This window comes from Palaemon carinicauda, chromosome 31, assembly GCF_036898095.1.
Source record: "Palaemon carinicauda isolate YSFRI2023 chromosome 31, ASM3689809v2, whole genome shotgun sequence".
Classification (NCBI taxonomy): domain Eukaryota; kingdom Metazoa; phylum Arthropoda; class Malacostraca; order Decapoda; family Palaemonidae; genus Palaemon; species Palaemon carinicauda.
Window position 1 is genome coordinate 53,164,346 of NC_090755.1, and position 17,179 is coordinate 53,181,524.

Sequence of the window (17,179 nt, forward strand, 5' to 3'; positions counted from 1 at the left end):
CGGAAATTGGCCTGTGATTCTTATTGAATTTTATAGGGGGCATATAGATGTGGTAAGGACTTTTCCTACTGGTTTAACACAACATAAGTATATATGAGTATTTGTGGATGCTTTTACTCGTTACACTTATACTTACGCAATTTTGGATAAATCGGCAAATTCATTAGACCAGCCGCTGTGTTTTTTTATTACCAGGTTTGGTTGCCCGAAAATTTTGATAAGTGATAATGGTCTTGGGTTTATAAATAAGGTGGGGAAATCAGACACGGACTTGATGAAAACTGAACACTTTTCAGTGACTGCATATAGGCCCTCAGCTAATGGCTTATTGGAATTGCATTATAGGGAAGTGGTTCAAATTTTAGGTTACTTAGTGGCTGATGACCCCTTTCATTGGTACGCCCATCCTCTTCACTAACAAGCTAGTGAAAGGATCGACTTTAACCACAGAGTAACTGAAATTTTCACTGCGATCCCCGTAGAGTTGTTTCAGTGTTCGCGATTTTTCAAGACTTTACTTAGTCTTGATTTTAGTTTTCTTTTATTTCATTATTGACGACACCTGCAGTACACATTGTTCGACAGCTGAAGACCACCATTGCGGTCTGCAATGGCAGACAGGGGTTCATCCCCTATCCCCACCTCCTCCCCTCGAACAAGAGTGGAGAGGGGAAGGATAAAAAAACCCAGAGGCCTGACTTTGAGGAGCCATGCTAAGCGCCCTCAACCACCTGCAACGGAACCAGTCCCTGGAACTTCGACGAACCACCCAGTGCATACCCCGGACCACCTACCAGCAACCCAAGAAGTAGCTGAGACTGAGAGTATCCCCTCTCAAGACCCACCTACACAAACAGCAGCAACTGGAGACTCCAAGTTTAGGCTTACTCCAGGACCCAGCATAACATCCTATGCTGCCATAGTTGCCATGGAAGCCAGCAATCCTCGACTTAACATGACACTATAGCCCAATCGCAGGGGACAATTGGTCATTACAGCAAAAGATGAGCAGACGAAGACCTACTTAGAGCAACAGGAAAATGTCCTTAAACTGGACATCAACGAGAGACCTACCACCATCATCGTTGTCTACGACCTCGACCTTCCACTTGAACCAGTGCTCCAACATCCTTCTATCATCACTGTCAAGAGATGTGAGGGAAAGGCCGGAGGCAGATCCCACAAATTGGAGGCAGTCCACAAGGGAGCTCGCCCTCTTCACCTATCCTTCGGCCTTTGGGGCACCTTCCGCACCGAAGAGTACTTCAAGGAGCCACTTAGATGCTTCCGGTGTCAAAAGTTTGGACACCATAAATCCCGCTGCACAGGTCCGGAGATCTGTGGAGTCTGTAGCAGCAGACAGCACCCCACCGCCTACTGTATTGCCAGGCACAAAGCAGGGTATAAAACCATCACCCGTTGCCCTAACTGTGGAGGATCCCATCATGCTTGGCATGATAGATGCCCCCATAGACTTCAAAGAATAGCAGACCGCCAAGGAGCTGACCGCCACTACAACCTCCATCCACGTCAACAGCGTCGAACGCAGCCACATCCAACTAAACAAAACCCTACAACTTCCTCCCAACAAAATCCTAACCCTTCCAGACATACCATTCCTGAACCTTCCTCTCCACCAACTCCCCCTCCAGCTCCTAAACCTCAACGACCACCTAAACCTCCTTCCAAAGAAAAAAGATCCCCAACCCATACTCCCCGCACTCCCTCACCTCTAAAACTTACCTCTCCAACCAATTCTCCTACCTTCACCCAGCCAAAACAACCAGAACCCAACCCATCCTCCTCTGCACCTACCACTCACACACCTAACATTTCCCACTCCCTAAAAGAATTTCCTAACCTACCTTCCACCTCCACAAGTAAATCTAGCGCCTCACGCCCCTCCAAACAACCTTTCAACAGAGACATCAGTGAGTACGACCTCTCTGCATGTCCCATGGGTGCTCTGCTGGCAGCCATCAGCAACATCCTCCAAAACTTCTTGCGATCCCGCAAAATCAAATTCACATAGGAGTCATTGGATGACTTCGTGTTCGACAATGCCGCCCAGGAACTAGAAGCTCATTTCCCTTCATAGTTCCCAATGCAAATGGACCTCATACAACCACTTGCAACAACCACAATACGCAGGTAAAAGTGCTCCAATGGAATATTTGTGGACTTCGAAACAAGTTTGCCTTTTTTCAATCTCAAACTTCAGTGCAAAACCCTGACATTATCATACTGCAAGAAACTCTGCTTAATGAGAACATACCATTCTTGCTCTCAGGATACAAAGTATATACAACGTATCAATCACCAACGACAAGAGGACTGACTACCCTCATTAAAAGCAGTATCCCCTCCAAACTACTACCAGGCATAGACTGTGGGACCGAGGCAGAGACGCTAAGTATCCAGATCTCTCTCCTAACCACAATGCTAACAGTCCACAACATATATAAATCCCCAGCAAAAAATATCGATGCCGAGGCACTCTTTGCAGAAGCCTCCAACGAAGACTCAATTATTGCAGGTGACTTTAATGCTCATCATCAGTTCTTGAACTCTATATCAGAAACAAATCAAACTGGCAGACACTTGCATGCCCTACTGCAAGAATATCCTGATGTAGCACTGTTACAGAAGCCACCCATCTAAAAGGAGGTCGTCTAGATCTTACCTACTTATCCAGTGCCATACAAAGAGGAGCTAAATGGCAACTACATCCTGTACTAACCAGCGATCACTTTGCCATAGAAGTAACACTCGAATTGCAGAAATACCCACCTCCTCCTCCACCCCCAAAAAGGTGGAACCCGGAGTTTGCTGACTGGGAAAAATATAAAACAGCCATGACAGAGTGGGCTTTGGAATATATCAAACACCCGCATAATGATATCTCCACCCTATCTACCGACTTCAGCAAACAACTAGAGGTAGCAGCCAGTGTATCCATGCCACAAAAAAAGTACTCTGAGAAGAAACATGCCGATGCCTGGTACTACAACAGCCGCATCAAAGAAATGAATGCCAGAATAAACAGGACCAGGAAACTTCTCAGGAGACACAGAACAGATGAACTACATAATCTACTTGTAGAAATCATCAAGCATTCTGTACAAGTATCACTGGAAGTAAAACTAGACAAATGATACTCATGGTGCAACGAGGTCAACTTCAGCACATCCCTAGCCAAAATATGGGGCTGGTTTAACCAAGTCTCTGGAAAATATAATACTCCCAGAGTTACACACCCAGACCCCTTAGCTGAAGCCAAGAGGATTGCTAACAACTTTGCGGACAGAGCAAAAAGCATCAATCTACCTCTGCCAACCATCAACAGGCAGAGAACTCTGCTCCCTATCAGGAACAACATCATAGAAGCCGCCTGCAACATGGTAGATGACACTGATCACCCCTATACCATGGAAGAACTAAATACGGCCCTATCAAAAGACAGGAAGGACACTGCCCCTGGAGCCAATCGTATCACATATAGCATGCTGAGGAACATGGGAATCCATGCCAAATTAGTCTACCTGCATCTAATAAATAGGACACATACGGAAAGACTACGTTCAACCACATGGAACCAGCAGGACACTAAACCTATTCCAAAACCTAAGGAGCCTAATACCTACAGACCTATAGCTTTGATAAGTTGCATAGAGAAAGTAGCTGAGAGAATGGTACTGAACAGACTGCAGTGGAAAATAGGCCAACTACATCATCGCCTATATGCCTACAGAAATGGCATAGGCACTCAAGAATGCATCACAGATGTCCTCTCAACAATCAACGACAAAAAAGCTTTTGTCATATTCCTTGATCTCGAGAAAACCTTTGAGCTAGCCAGCTCACCAGCTATACTCTTTACACTTGTTGAAAAAAGAGTGAAAGGACACCTACTTGCCTGGACTCGAAACTATACACAAAATCGAGAGGCCAGAGTCACTTTCCAAGGAAAAACCACTGAGTTCATCCCCCTAGAAAACGGAACACCACAAGGAGGCATACTCAGCCCCTACCTGTTCAATCTACTGATGGAGAACATAGCCACTTTAAAACTCCCAAAAGGAGTGGAGATATTTATATATGCAGATGACATATGCATAGTATGCCCAAACAAAGCTCATGCCAGAAATATCACTCAAAAAGCTCTGGACATGATCCAAGCCAAATGCAATGATCTTGGTCTGAAGATCAATACCAACAAAACCAAAGCAATGGCTATAAAACGCTCGCAAAACCCTCAAAATTTCACACTGAGAGGTAAGGACATCGAATGGGTGTCATTAGCAAAACCCTGTCAGCAGCTAATGAAGTAACCTACCTCAGAGAGAAGACAAAAATCCGTCTATCAGCCATGAAACGAATGACCTCCCTCAGACAAGGAGTATCTAATAACCTCCTAAGGCTATTTTACCTACAAGCAATTCGATCCCACATTGATTATGCAGCACCCACACTTACTGCATTGACCGACACTCAAAAAGCAGCATTAGAAGTAGTCCAAAACAATGCCATGAGACTCATCAGTGGCTTTCCAATGTGGACAAGACTCTGCCTACTCAGAGCAGAAACTAACCTAATCTCCCTGTCAGCCAGAATTGACATAAGGAATAGCAGCATTATATTCAAGTCAATCATCGCAGACAGAAAAAGCCCACTCAATGACAAAATAAAAAGGCTTCTACCTCTTGCTGAAGAACTTGATCCGCCCAGCTCCCATGCAAAGAAACTACTAGATACACTCAGAAGAATGCAGATGCAAAACGAGGCTCACAAAATTAAGGGACAACAAATGTTTGAGGGGTACATCCCTCCTGCTCCCTGGGCATGTGATCCCATCAAATACAACTTCACTATCCTACCAGCAGCAAGCAAGGCTCTTTGCATGCCAGAGCAACTCACTGCAGCAGCAAAAAATGCAATCAGGAACACACCTGCGCCTCACACCTATTATACAGATGGATCAGGTGACCGTGTAATCCCTGCAGCTGCTGCTGCAGTTATCTCTACACCAGGATATAAAGCAAACTGGAGACTTTCCAACCATGCCTCCACACTGCAAACTGAGCTAGTGGCCATTGCAAAAGCTCTAGAACACTCTGCCAATCAACATAACGGGAACACAACGATCCATACAGATTCCAGAGGAGCCACAATGGCCCTCAGCAACAATGAACCCACAGAGAATGTGCACCTTATCACTGCAATTAAATTCTTAGCCCTGCTCCAACAAAGAAACAACAGGCAAGTCACCTTGAACTGGATACCAAGTCATACAGGAATCTCTGGCAACGATGAGGCCGACCACCTAGCTAAATCAGCCTTAATGTGCCAAACTATCAGCATTACTCTGCAACAGTATTTAAAAACCATTCAAAATAAAATGGCCACCTACTGCAACATTCAAAAGACTAGTGAAGTTAGAAGAGCCTTCCTTGATGGCTCAAGATCTGCAAAGTGGTACATTGAAGCTACAAACATATTACCACACCCAATTGCTAGACAAACAACTCGCCAGGACGCAGTAATCATTTGCAGACTGCGACTGGGATATCTATGCAACTGGCAAATCATCTTAGATAACGGCCAAGACCCTGCAGCACAGCACAGACCAATCAGACCATGCAAGTACTGTAATCAGGACACAGAAGAACCTTTACAGCACTATCTACAGCAATGTCAGGAAACAAGCATACTTCGGCAGGATCTTAATCCCAATACTCCTGCAACAGCAACCGAAATTGTCAAACACATTATTGACAATCACAATACCCTCTCAGCATTTCTCCGGAGTTACCCTCCACCGAGATAGCTTTGCAACAAAGTCAAAGCAAAATCAAAGCGGTAATTAAAAGAGAAACCTTATCCTCTCTACAATTCTGTGCTGGAGGCTGGGGGATTGCTGGTGGCTGCGGCCTTATCCTCCAGTCCTCTGGACTGGCAGCCCGTTGTCGCACAGGCGGCCTGTGTTGCCTGTCTTGGGGCGTGGCCGGGGTCGTCAGCGGTCCTTTTTGACCTCCAGCACATCTTCCCCTCCTCTCGGCTGGCAGCCTGTTGTCGCACAGGCGGCCTGTGTTGCCTGTCGGGGGGTGTGGCAGGGATCAGGGGGGTCTCTTTGACCTCCAACACATTCTTCTCTCTTCAGATGGCAACCCGCTGTCGCACCGCGGCCTGTGTTGCCATCTACAATTCCTCCCCCTTGAAAATATCTATTAAAAAAAAACAAAAAAGGAATTTTATATTCCACCCTATCTCTACCACTAAAACTGCTACAACTTCTCCTTTTCAGCTCTCTCCTACTTAGCTGAAATCTCACACTATCCCTCTATCTCACACTTAAGCTTAAAACACTATGAAGTTCTTTACTTCATCTATATCAATTTCTCTGACTACAAACTTTCAACTCCCCGAGCTCTCCTACTTATCGGGACTTGCTACTATAACTCTTTCTCTCCAACTCCGACTGGAGCCAGTGGGCTCATAGGACGATATTCCACAGTCAATCACTCCTTTTCAAATATCTCATCACCACCCAAAACCTATCCCAATATCCTAGAATAAATGTTGCAGAATATCTCCTACCCAACTACCTATCCCAATACATCCTATCCAACACCTACGGGCTGCAAGATTGCAAAAGCCCGTGTCTGGCCAAAGGGGCCAGGCAATCTCTACAAACAACAAACATTGGTACGCCATGCTTCCTACGGCTGAACTGGCTTCGAACATTGCATATAATGCCTCACTTAGAGACATGCCTTCCTTTTTAGTGTATGGACAGGATCCTGTGTTACCGTATATGGTCCTCATTAATTCGCAACAGTTGCCAAATTATTCAACTGAGCAATAATGTGTCTATTTACTAAATCTTTTAAGAAGGGTAATGAACACCACTGAAACGTTTTTGAAAAGAGCTAATGAAAAAAACAGCTCAAAGTATGATGGCTGGTTCATGTGTATTTGAAACGACTGCAAACTAGAGCCAGCGTATTTGGGTCCGTACCGAGTAAAGATGGTTAAATCTAACACAGTAGTGATACAAAGCATTACTAATGGCGCTGTGTCTGAATATCATCAGGCACACATACATGCGGTGCCGGAAGAGGTAGTGTTCAAAAGTGTCAATCAGAGTGTACCTCCTTACCCCTGCATACTCGACATTCCTCGAGTTGATGAATAGAATTTTTTTTTCTTTGCTGTTGGTGTAGTTTGAACTGACCTCAATTCTTCTTATGACATGTTTTGAGTAACATTGATGATAACAATATGTCCTTATGTTGGTGCCTAATGTATAAGTAAAGTGTTGTGATAATTTAGCTGAGTTTAGCAATACGTATGACATACTACTGAGTGAACCTAAAAACAGAGGTTATGTAGGTCAGGTCAGATCTGTCAGACGGATGGTGTATTATTTATGTATTATATGATTCCTAGTTGCTGGGGCCGGGGCGGTTCCCGAAGGTCAAGTGGCTACGGGATTAAAGTTCAACCTCTAGGAAAGGCAGTGTTAGAGAAGGTGTAGATATGAATACCTTATACTTAGATTGATTGATTGATTGATTTAAAGTTTTCAGGCATCCTGACCTTATACTTAGAGTTATAAGAGAAGGGCGGGAAGCTAAATGATTTTCTCGGGTTAAATGGCTAGTGGCCACCGATTGATAGTTACATGTGCAAGTGTAGTAGTGATTTTAAAAAATGGCGAAACGGTGGTGGTGAGTTATGTTGCGAAAGGCCCAAAAGGCCCATATTGTCCACAACCAGAGGGAGGTTATTGATGAGGCTGTATAATACTGATATTCATATGATTTTTTTTTTCACTTTGGGTATTCTGTATTTTAGTTAGATAGGTCGTAAGAAATGAGTGAAAATTTTTTTATAGTATATTGTGTACATTTTTACATGCAATATTCAATTTTTTTTTTTTTTTGTGGAAGATGTGTGTTGTTTTTTGGGGTGATTTTTATGTATATATTTTATGTTGCATATATCATAGACTAGAGAGGCCGAGTGCGCATCTCCTCCCGGAGTGAGGAGCTGGGGGCGGGGAGTAATGTCATAATACTTGTATGCAAACTATGTGTTTAATACAGTGAGATTAATGACCTTTTTAAGAGTACTATGACTGTCAAAAATTATAGTGCGCGATAACTAAACTCTGTTATATGTGATGTGTACCAAATTTCATAAGGTAATGTGTTGAGACACTATTGGTGACATTATATATCCATCACAGTAGAGAATTCCACAAAACCTAACAATTTAGCATATTGATAGAGCAACATTGCATCTCACTTGCCGAGTGTTAGGCAGTACCATTCGAGCGATCATTAGACAGGGTACTCGCCTGAGAGTATCGCTGTGTACAATGTATTCACAAATCTTTTTGTAATAAAGTGAAAAAACCTGTGTTCCGATGTCTCATGATCCATTGACATAGGACACACACACACACACACACACACATTGACATAGGACACACACACACACACACATATATATATATATATATATATATATATATATATATATATATATATATATATATATATATGTATATATATATGCACACAAACTTAAAATACATACTGTACATGTACACATGCACACACTATATATATATATATATATATATATATATATATATATATATATATATATATATATATATATATGTGTGTGTGTGTGTGTGTGTGTGCTAGTGTGTATATATATATATATATATGTGTGTGTGTGTGTGTATATATATATATGTATATATATATATATATATATATATATATATATATATATATGTATATATATATATATATATATATATATATATATATACTGTATATATATATGTGTGTGTGTGTGTTAGAGTGTGTGTGTATGTATATAAGATTTAATTTGAAGATTTTGCATTTACTTGGTGTTATGCTGGTTTGTTTCTTTTTGTGTGAGCACGACCAGGTCCTTCCTGTAAAAGGATGGAGGAAAAATATAGGCTACAAATTTGTTTGAACCTGAATGGTATTCTCTCAATCAGGGAAGATACCTGTTTTAAGGGAAGCCTGCTTCTATATACAGTCTACTGCATGCTTCCTTAATGGCGTAGAAGTAAATAAATTTGAAACCCGAGGAACTAAAATGGTGAAATACAAATAGGCCTAACATGTGTCTTGAGTTAGAATTCAAGTCATACTGTAGTTCGGAAGCTTTCCCACACCCCCTTTTTTTTTCTTTTTTTTTCTTTTTTGAGATTGCCTGGCCGTAACACACTTGCAGCCCGTAGGTGTTTGGTCTTTTTTTTTTTTTTTTTGGTAGTAGGTGATTTAGGTTGTGAGATGATCTGCAACTTGTATTTGTAGGTGGTTTTGGATAGGATGTGGGTTAAGGATAATCTTAAGCAATTATTTCTTTGCTTATTTCAGAGGCACCCCTGCCTCTTTTGGGAAAAGGAAAAAGGTAACGGAGGGGAGGAGTCATCCTCACAAAGAGAGCCCACTAGCTCCCGTCGTTTAGTTGTAGAGAAAGAGGTATAGCAGTAAGTCCCGATGAGTAGAAGAGCTCGGAAAGGAGTTGGGAAAGGTTCAGTTAGAGATATTGGTATAGGATAAGTAATAAACTTCCTTAGTAGCTTGAGCTTAAGTTATTAGAATGAGCAATAGTATAAAGTTTCAGCTGAGTGGGAGAGAGCTGAAAAAGAGAGATTGTCTGGCGAATGTGAGTAGTAGAGAAAGGTTGGAATAAACATTCCTGTATCTGAAAATACTAAAACAAAAATAAGAATAAAACTTTGCCTATTCATTGTTGTCACTGAGGCGTCTATGTGCTTTCTAGTCTGATGTTTGGTTGAGAGGGATGACTGAACTTAAAACGATAGAAGAGAGATTGCAAGTGAAGGAGAGCAAAAAAGAGGTTAGAGGGTTGCTTAGGCTTCAAACTAGTGCTGGTACTACATTATCTGGGGGGAGGGTAGCTGCGGAGATAGGTTGAGAATGTATCAACATTAGCAATAATGTGTTTTACAATTGCTGTCGCAGTTGCAGGAATATTAGGATTGAAATCCTGTCTGAGTAGGCTTGTTTCTTGACAGCGCAATAGGTAGTGTTGCAGAGGTTCGTCAGTTACTTGCTGACAGTTGCTGCACAGTCTTTCAGGTCTCTGTTGTGCTGCTGGGTCCTCGTAATTTTCCATGATTATTTGCCAGTTGCACAGATATCCCAGTCGCAGTTTGCAAATAATAACTTGACGGGGTATTTCTCTTGCAAGTGGATATGGTATTAGGATTGTTGCTTCGATGTACCATTTTGCTGATCTGGATACATCAAGGAAGGCTCGCCTTACTTGGCTAGTCTTTTGCATGTTACAAAATGCTGCCATTCGATTCTTGATGTTTTTCAGTGAAGGTTGATGTGTTATGCTGATTGTCTGGCACATTAGGGCAGATTTGGCTCGGTGATCGGCCTCGTCGTTGCCAGTGATTTCAGTGTGACTTGGGATCAAATTCAGGGTTAATTGCCTATTGTTGCTTTGGTGTGCTGTGGCAAAGTACTGTATTGCTGTGATAAGGTAGACATTTTCAGCGGGTTCTTTGTTGCTGAGAGCCATAATGGTTCCTCTCGAATCTGTATGGATTGGTGTGTTCCTTTCATGTAGACTTGCCAAGTGTTCTATGGCTTTGGAGATCGACACTAGCCCGGTTTGTAGCATGGAAGTATGGTTTAAAAGCCTCCAATTTTCTCTGTAGCCTGATGGAGAAACGACTGCAGCTGCTGCTGCAGGAATATCATGGTTAAGTGATCCATCAGTATAGTAGATGTTGGGAGCTAAGGTGTAGCTAATTGCATTTTTTAGATGCTTCTGTGAGTTGCTCGGGCGTTCAGAGAGCTTTTCTTGCTGCTGGAAGGATGGTGAAGTTATACTGGATAGGGTCCGGAGACCACGGGGCAGGAGTGATGTACCCATCGTGCTTTTGTTGCCCCTTTGTCTTTTAGGCTTCCTTTTGCATTTGCATTCTTCTAAATGTGTCCAGTAGTCTCTTTGCGTGTGAGTTTGGCGAGTCAATCTTCTCCACCAGAAGGAGAAGTCTTTCAAGTGTATTATTCAGAGGGCAGTCTCTGTCTGCTTTAATTGACTTGAATATTATAATGCAATTTCTTATGTCGATCTTGGCTGAGAGGGAAATTATGTTAGTTTTGGATCTTAGCAAGAAGAGTCTGGTCCACATTGGAGTGCCACTGATGAGTCTCATGGCATTGTTTTCGTACCACTTCTAAGGATGCTTTATGAGTTTCAGTCAGTGAGGTGAGCGTAGGTGCTGCATAGTCAATGTGAGATTAAATTGCTTGAACGTAAAACAGTCTTAGGAGGCTGTTTGATACTCCTTGTTTGAGGGAGGTCATTCATTTCATGGCTGAGAGACAAATTTTTGTTTTCTCTTTGAGGTGGTTTACTTCATTGGCCGGTGATAGAAATTTGCTGATGATTACTCCTAGATACATAAATTGACTCACCCATTCTATTGATTCACCCATAAAAGGGAAATTTTGAGGTTTTTGTGGGTGTTTGATGGCCATGGCTTTGGTCTTGTTGGTGTTGATCTTTAGGACAAGGTCTTTGCATCTAGCTTGGATCATGTCCAGTACCTTTTGGGTGGTTTTTCGTACGTGTGCTTTATTTTGGCAGATGATACATATGTCATCGGCGAATAGGAAGATTTCCACTCTGTTTGGGAGGTCTAGAGTGGCTAGATTCTCCATGAGTAGGTTGAACAGGTAGCAGTTTAGTATGCCCCCTTGTGGCGTTCCATTTTTTAGAGGGATGAATTCGGAGGTTTTTCCTTGAAAGGTAACTCTGGCTTCTCGGTTCTGCATGTAATTACGAGTCCAGGCCAGTATATGTCCTTTCATTCTTTTTTCAACAAGTCTGAAGAGGATAGCTGGAGAGCTAGCTAGCTCGAAAGCTTTCTCAAAGTCGAGAAAGATGACAAAGGTCTTTTTGCCATTGATTGTTGTGGTAACATCGGTTATACATTCTTGAGTGCCTATACCTTTCCTGTAGGCATAAAGGTGGGGATATAGTGTGGCTATTTTCCACTGAAGTCTGTTGAGTACCATTCATACAGCTACTTTCTCGGTGCAGCTAATTAAAGCTATGGGTCGGTAGGTGTCTGGTTCTTTTTGTTTTGGGATGGGTTTCGTGTCTTGTTGATTCCATGTTATTGGCCGGAGTCTTTCAGTGTGTGCTCTGTTGATTAAGTGCAAGTACATCAACTTTGCGGGGCTTCCCATGTTCCTTAGCATACTGTATGTGATTAGGTGGGATCCAAGGGCAGTGTCTTTCTGCCTTCTGCAAGAGCCATGTTAAGTTCTTCCATGGTGTAGGGATTGTCGGTATCATCTCTCATGTTGCAGGCGGCTTCTAAATGTTAACCCTCATTAGGAGCAGCGTTCTCTACCTATTTATGGTTTGCAGAGGAAGATTTGCGCTTTTGGCTCGGTCAGCAAAGTTGTTTGCAATTCTATTTGCTTTTGTTTATGGGTCTGGGTTGGTGACTCTGAATGTGCTGTATTTCTTGTTGAACCAGCTCCATATCTTTACTAGAGATGTGTTGAAGTTGATTTCTTGGCACCATGAGTACCACTTGTCTATTTTCACTTCCAGTGTTACCTGTAAGGAATGTTTGCTGATTTCAACTAGTAGGTTGTGAAGTTCATCGGTTCTGTATCTCCTGAAGAGTTTTCTGGTTTTGTTGATTCTTGCATTCATTTCCTTGATGAGGCTGTTGTAGTACCAGGCATCCACATGCTTGGCTCCTGAATACTTTTTCTGAGGCATGTATATACTGGCGGCAGCATCTAGTTGTTTGTTGAAGTCAAGTGATAGGATGGAGATGTCATTGTGAGGGTTGTTGATATATTCACGAGCCCATTCTGTCATAGCTTTCTCGACTCTTGCCCAGTTTGCAAGGTCTGGGTTCCATCTTTTCTGGGGTGGAGGAGGAGAAGGGTATTTCTCTAATTCGACGTCAATTTCTATGGCAAGGTGATCACTTGTTAGCACAGGATGCAGTCTCCATTTAGCACCGCTTCGGATGGTGTTCGACAGGAAGGTGAGGGCTGGCTAAACTACCGCCCCTTAGATGGGTTGGTTCTGACACTTTGTTAAGCAATGTTACATGAGGATATTTTTGCTGTAGGGCATGCAAGTGTCTGCCTGTCTGGTTTGTTGCTGATGTTGAGTTTAGAAACGGTTGGTGAGCACTGAAATCGCTTGCAATGATTATGTCATCCTCAGAGGCGGCGGCAAAGAGCCCCACTGCATTGATGCTTTTGTTTTGAGATTTTTAGATATTGTGGACAGTAAGGGTCATGGCTAGCAGAGATATCTGCATACTGAGTATCTTTGCCTCTGTCCGACAGTCGATGCTTTGTACTCTTTTTGAGGGTATGCTATTCTTGATGAGAGTAGTTAATCCTCTCGTTGTTGGTGATAGATACGTGGTGTACACTTTGTATCCTAAAAATGAGAATGGTGTATTCTCTTTTAACAATGTTTCTTGCAGCACAATGATGTCTGGATTTTGCACTGAAGTTTGGGATTATAGGAAGGTGAACTTGTTCCTGAGTCCGCAGGCATTTCATTAGAATACTTTCACTTTGGTGTTGCTGAGAATTTCTTCGTTGTTGAGTGTCTTTGTGTTAGAATTGTTTGTTGGAGGGACTATGAAAGAACTAGGGCTTGGAGTTCGTGGGCGGCATTGATAAAAATAAAATCATCAAGGGATTGCTGTGAGAACTTGATTGTGTGTGACTTTTTGAAATGGCAGCTATTGAGGCAGTCGTGGGGCAAGTGATAAGGCATAATCGTTCCATACAGGGGCAGGTGGTACTTAGGGAGTGGAGGGGCATGAGGCACTTGAACGGCTTCTGACAGCGGGACTAGGGAGGCTGGGAAAATCACTTAAGGAATTGGTGGTGATGGGTGTATTGGTTACTGGTAAGGAGGAGGAAGAGGATGGTTGTGATCAGGTTTGCTGGGAGGAAGTGGAAGGGATGGGAGGAGAGGTGAATCTTAGTGGTGAGGGTTTGGAAGGAGTATGGGAAGGGGATCGTTTTGACTTTGGAGGATGTCTTGGAGGGCGTTGAGGTTTAGGTTCTGGGAGAGAACGTGGAGGACAGGAAAGTTCAGGAATGGCATGTCTGGAAGGATTAAGATTACGTCGGGAGGTGCGGTTGGTTTGAGAAAAGGTGTGGTTGGTTGGAGGTTGTTTGTTCGACGTGACTGTAGGTTGTAGTGGCTATCTACTCCCTAGAGGTCAGCGATGCGCTTAAGTCTTACAGGGCATCTCTTCTGCCAAGCATGGTGATGTCCTCGGCAGCTGGGGCACTTAACAACAGTGTGGTTTCTGGCCTTGAACCTGGTGATACAGTGGGCTGTAGGGTGCAGTCTGCTGCTGCAAACTGCACAGACCTCTGGGCCTGTGGTGTACGAATTTCTGACACCTGAAGCATCTGAGAGGCTCTGGAAAGTACTTCTCTGTATAGAAGGTTCCCCAGTGGCCAAAGGAGAACTGTGAAGGTCGTTGTCCCTTAATGACTGCCTCCAACTTGTGGATCTTCTTCCAGATTTCCCTTCACATCTCTTGGCTGATAGGATGGAAGGGTGGTTCAGCACAGGTTCAAGTGGAAACTCGAGGTCATAGTAAATTATAATTGCCGTAAGCTTGTCTGCAGGGTTAAGGTGTAGGACGTTCTATCGCTGCTCCAGGAAGTCCTTGGTCCCGTTGTCCTGGGCAGAGATGACAAGCTGTCCTCTGCAATCTGGCCTGATTGTTATGTTCAGGTGTGGGTTCTTTGCCTCCATGGCGGCTACGGCAGCATAGGAAGTCACGTGGGGACCAGGAGTAAGCCTGAACCTGGTTGGTTGATTACACATGCTGTTGGTGTTCTGCTGTGGAGGTGGTTGTTGGACAGGGTGAGTCCTGGTCATTGTCTTCTTCTTCTTCTGCTTCTTCATTGTTGATATATATATACAGTATGTATATATATATATACATATATATATGTATATATATATATATATATATATATATATATATACATATATATATATATATATATATATATATATATATATATATATATATATATACATATATATATATATATATATTAAAAAAGAACAGATGCAGTTGGAAGAGAAGGGATAGGAATGATGATGACACCAAGACTATAAAATGCATTAAAGGAGTGGAGAGCTGTAAATAGTAGATTGTTTCTTGCAAGGTTTGAGGCAAAGCAGTGCAATAAGAGTCTTATAGTTTGGTATGCACCAACAAATGATTCCTCTAGAGAAAGGAAAGATGAATACTATGAAGAACTGCAGAGGGTAATATATTAGATCCCAGAAAGAGGTATGAAAACTGTGATTGGTGACTTCAGTGTTATAGTTGGAAGGAATAATCAAGTTATAGAGAATGTTATGGGCGTTGAGGGTCTTAGCAAAGTTGCAAATGCAAATAGAGTATTTTTTATAAGTTTTTGCTCAACCAACAATCTTGTTATTTTAGGCACTCTTTTCCAGCTTAAGGAGTCAGGACATCCACAAATATACATCGACTTCACCATGTGGCATTTACAAAAATTAAATAGATCACATAGCTATTAACAAGGAGAGAAGGAGGACTCTGAGAAATGTAAAAAGCTATAGAGGTTCAATATTGGTAGTGATCACCAGCTCTTCATTTCCACACTGAAATTGAAACTGAAAGCACCCAACAAAAAAGTAGATTGTCTCGGTTTGATACAGCAAACCTTCTAAACGATAACCGTAGTGAAAATTTTAAAGTTGAATGTAGGAATCGATGTGCAGTCCTAGAGACTTTAAGAGATGAAGAACAGTCAATTGATAAAGATTGTTGTGATAATAATGATATATATCAGTCAGCTACTGGTGAAGTTTTGGGACATGCAATTACAAGGAGAAAGCTATAGATATCAACTGATACTTGGGGATATGACAAAAAGGAGACAAAAAGAAATTGATTGTTGAAAGTTTTCCAGGAAGTAATGAAAATTACAAGGTAGAACATGCTAAGTAGTCTGGTATTGATAGTGAGGTCAAAAGAAAAGCCAGGAATGACTGGAGAGAATATCTAGACAGGAAAGCAGATGAAGCTGACAAAGCTATGAATTCAGGGAGTGGGTGTGGTGCAAGAATCGCTCAGAATTACTAATGAAATCCATATGGGGGCAAAGAAGAAGCGTATACCCACCAAAAAAGAGAGATGGGTCTGTTATAAAACCAGAAGATGAAGAAAGGCAACGATAGATGGAACACTTTAGTGAGGTCGTGAATGGAAGAAATGAAGGGAATAATTTTATTGATATACCTGAAGCTGATGAAAACCTTGATGTGCCCATTGTGTTTGAATTCGAAGCTATCATTAAAAAAAAAACAGGAGAGGGAGTGCTCCTGGATACGATGGAATAAATGCTGAGATGATATTGGGTGAAAATGGAGTGACCCCCCACCCCCGAATACTTACAAGATTATTCAGTAGAATGTGGGGTGAAGAGGCAAATCCTGATGAATGGGAGCTAGGAGTGTTGGTGAAAAGGGCAAAAAAGGGAGACCTGACTGATTGCAATAATTACAGAGGCATATTATTTCCGTCAGTTGTCATAAAAATATATAGTATGCTTATTCTAAAGAGACTAGAGAAAGAGACTGATGCAAAGCTGAAAGATAAACAAGCAGGACTTTAGAAAGGGCAGAAGTTGTACTGACAAAATTTTCATTTTGAGACATGTACATAATGCGGAGAATATAGAAATCCAATTTTGATGGCATTTGTAGACTAAGAAAAATCCTTTAATAGTGAGCACTGGCTAAGTTTGTGGAGAGTTCTGCGTTATTATAGCATTCCTCGTATGCATATTGATTTTAGTGGAGTCCTATCAAAGGAATTTCCAGTGAACAGCAGAGTGCTCCAAGGGAATGTGTTGTCACCCATGTTGTTTATCTTGCTCATAGATTTTGTAATGCATAGAACAGTTGGAGATGGTGGAGGATTGAACTGGGTTGGTAATAAGAAATTAGCTGACGTAGAGTATGCTGATGACACTGTTCTTATTAGCAGAATACCACAGCATTTGCAATGATTGCTTGCCAG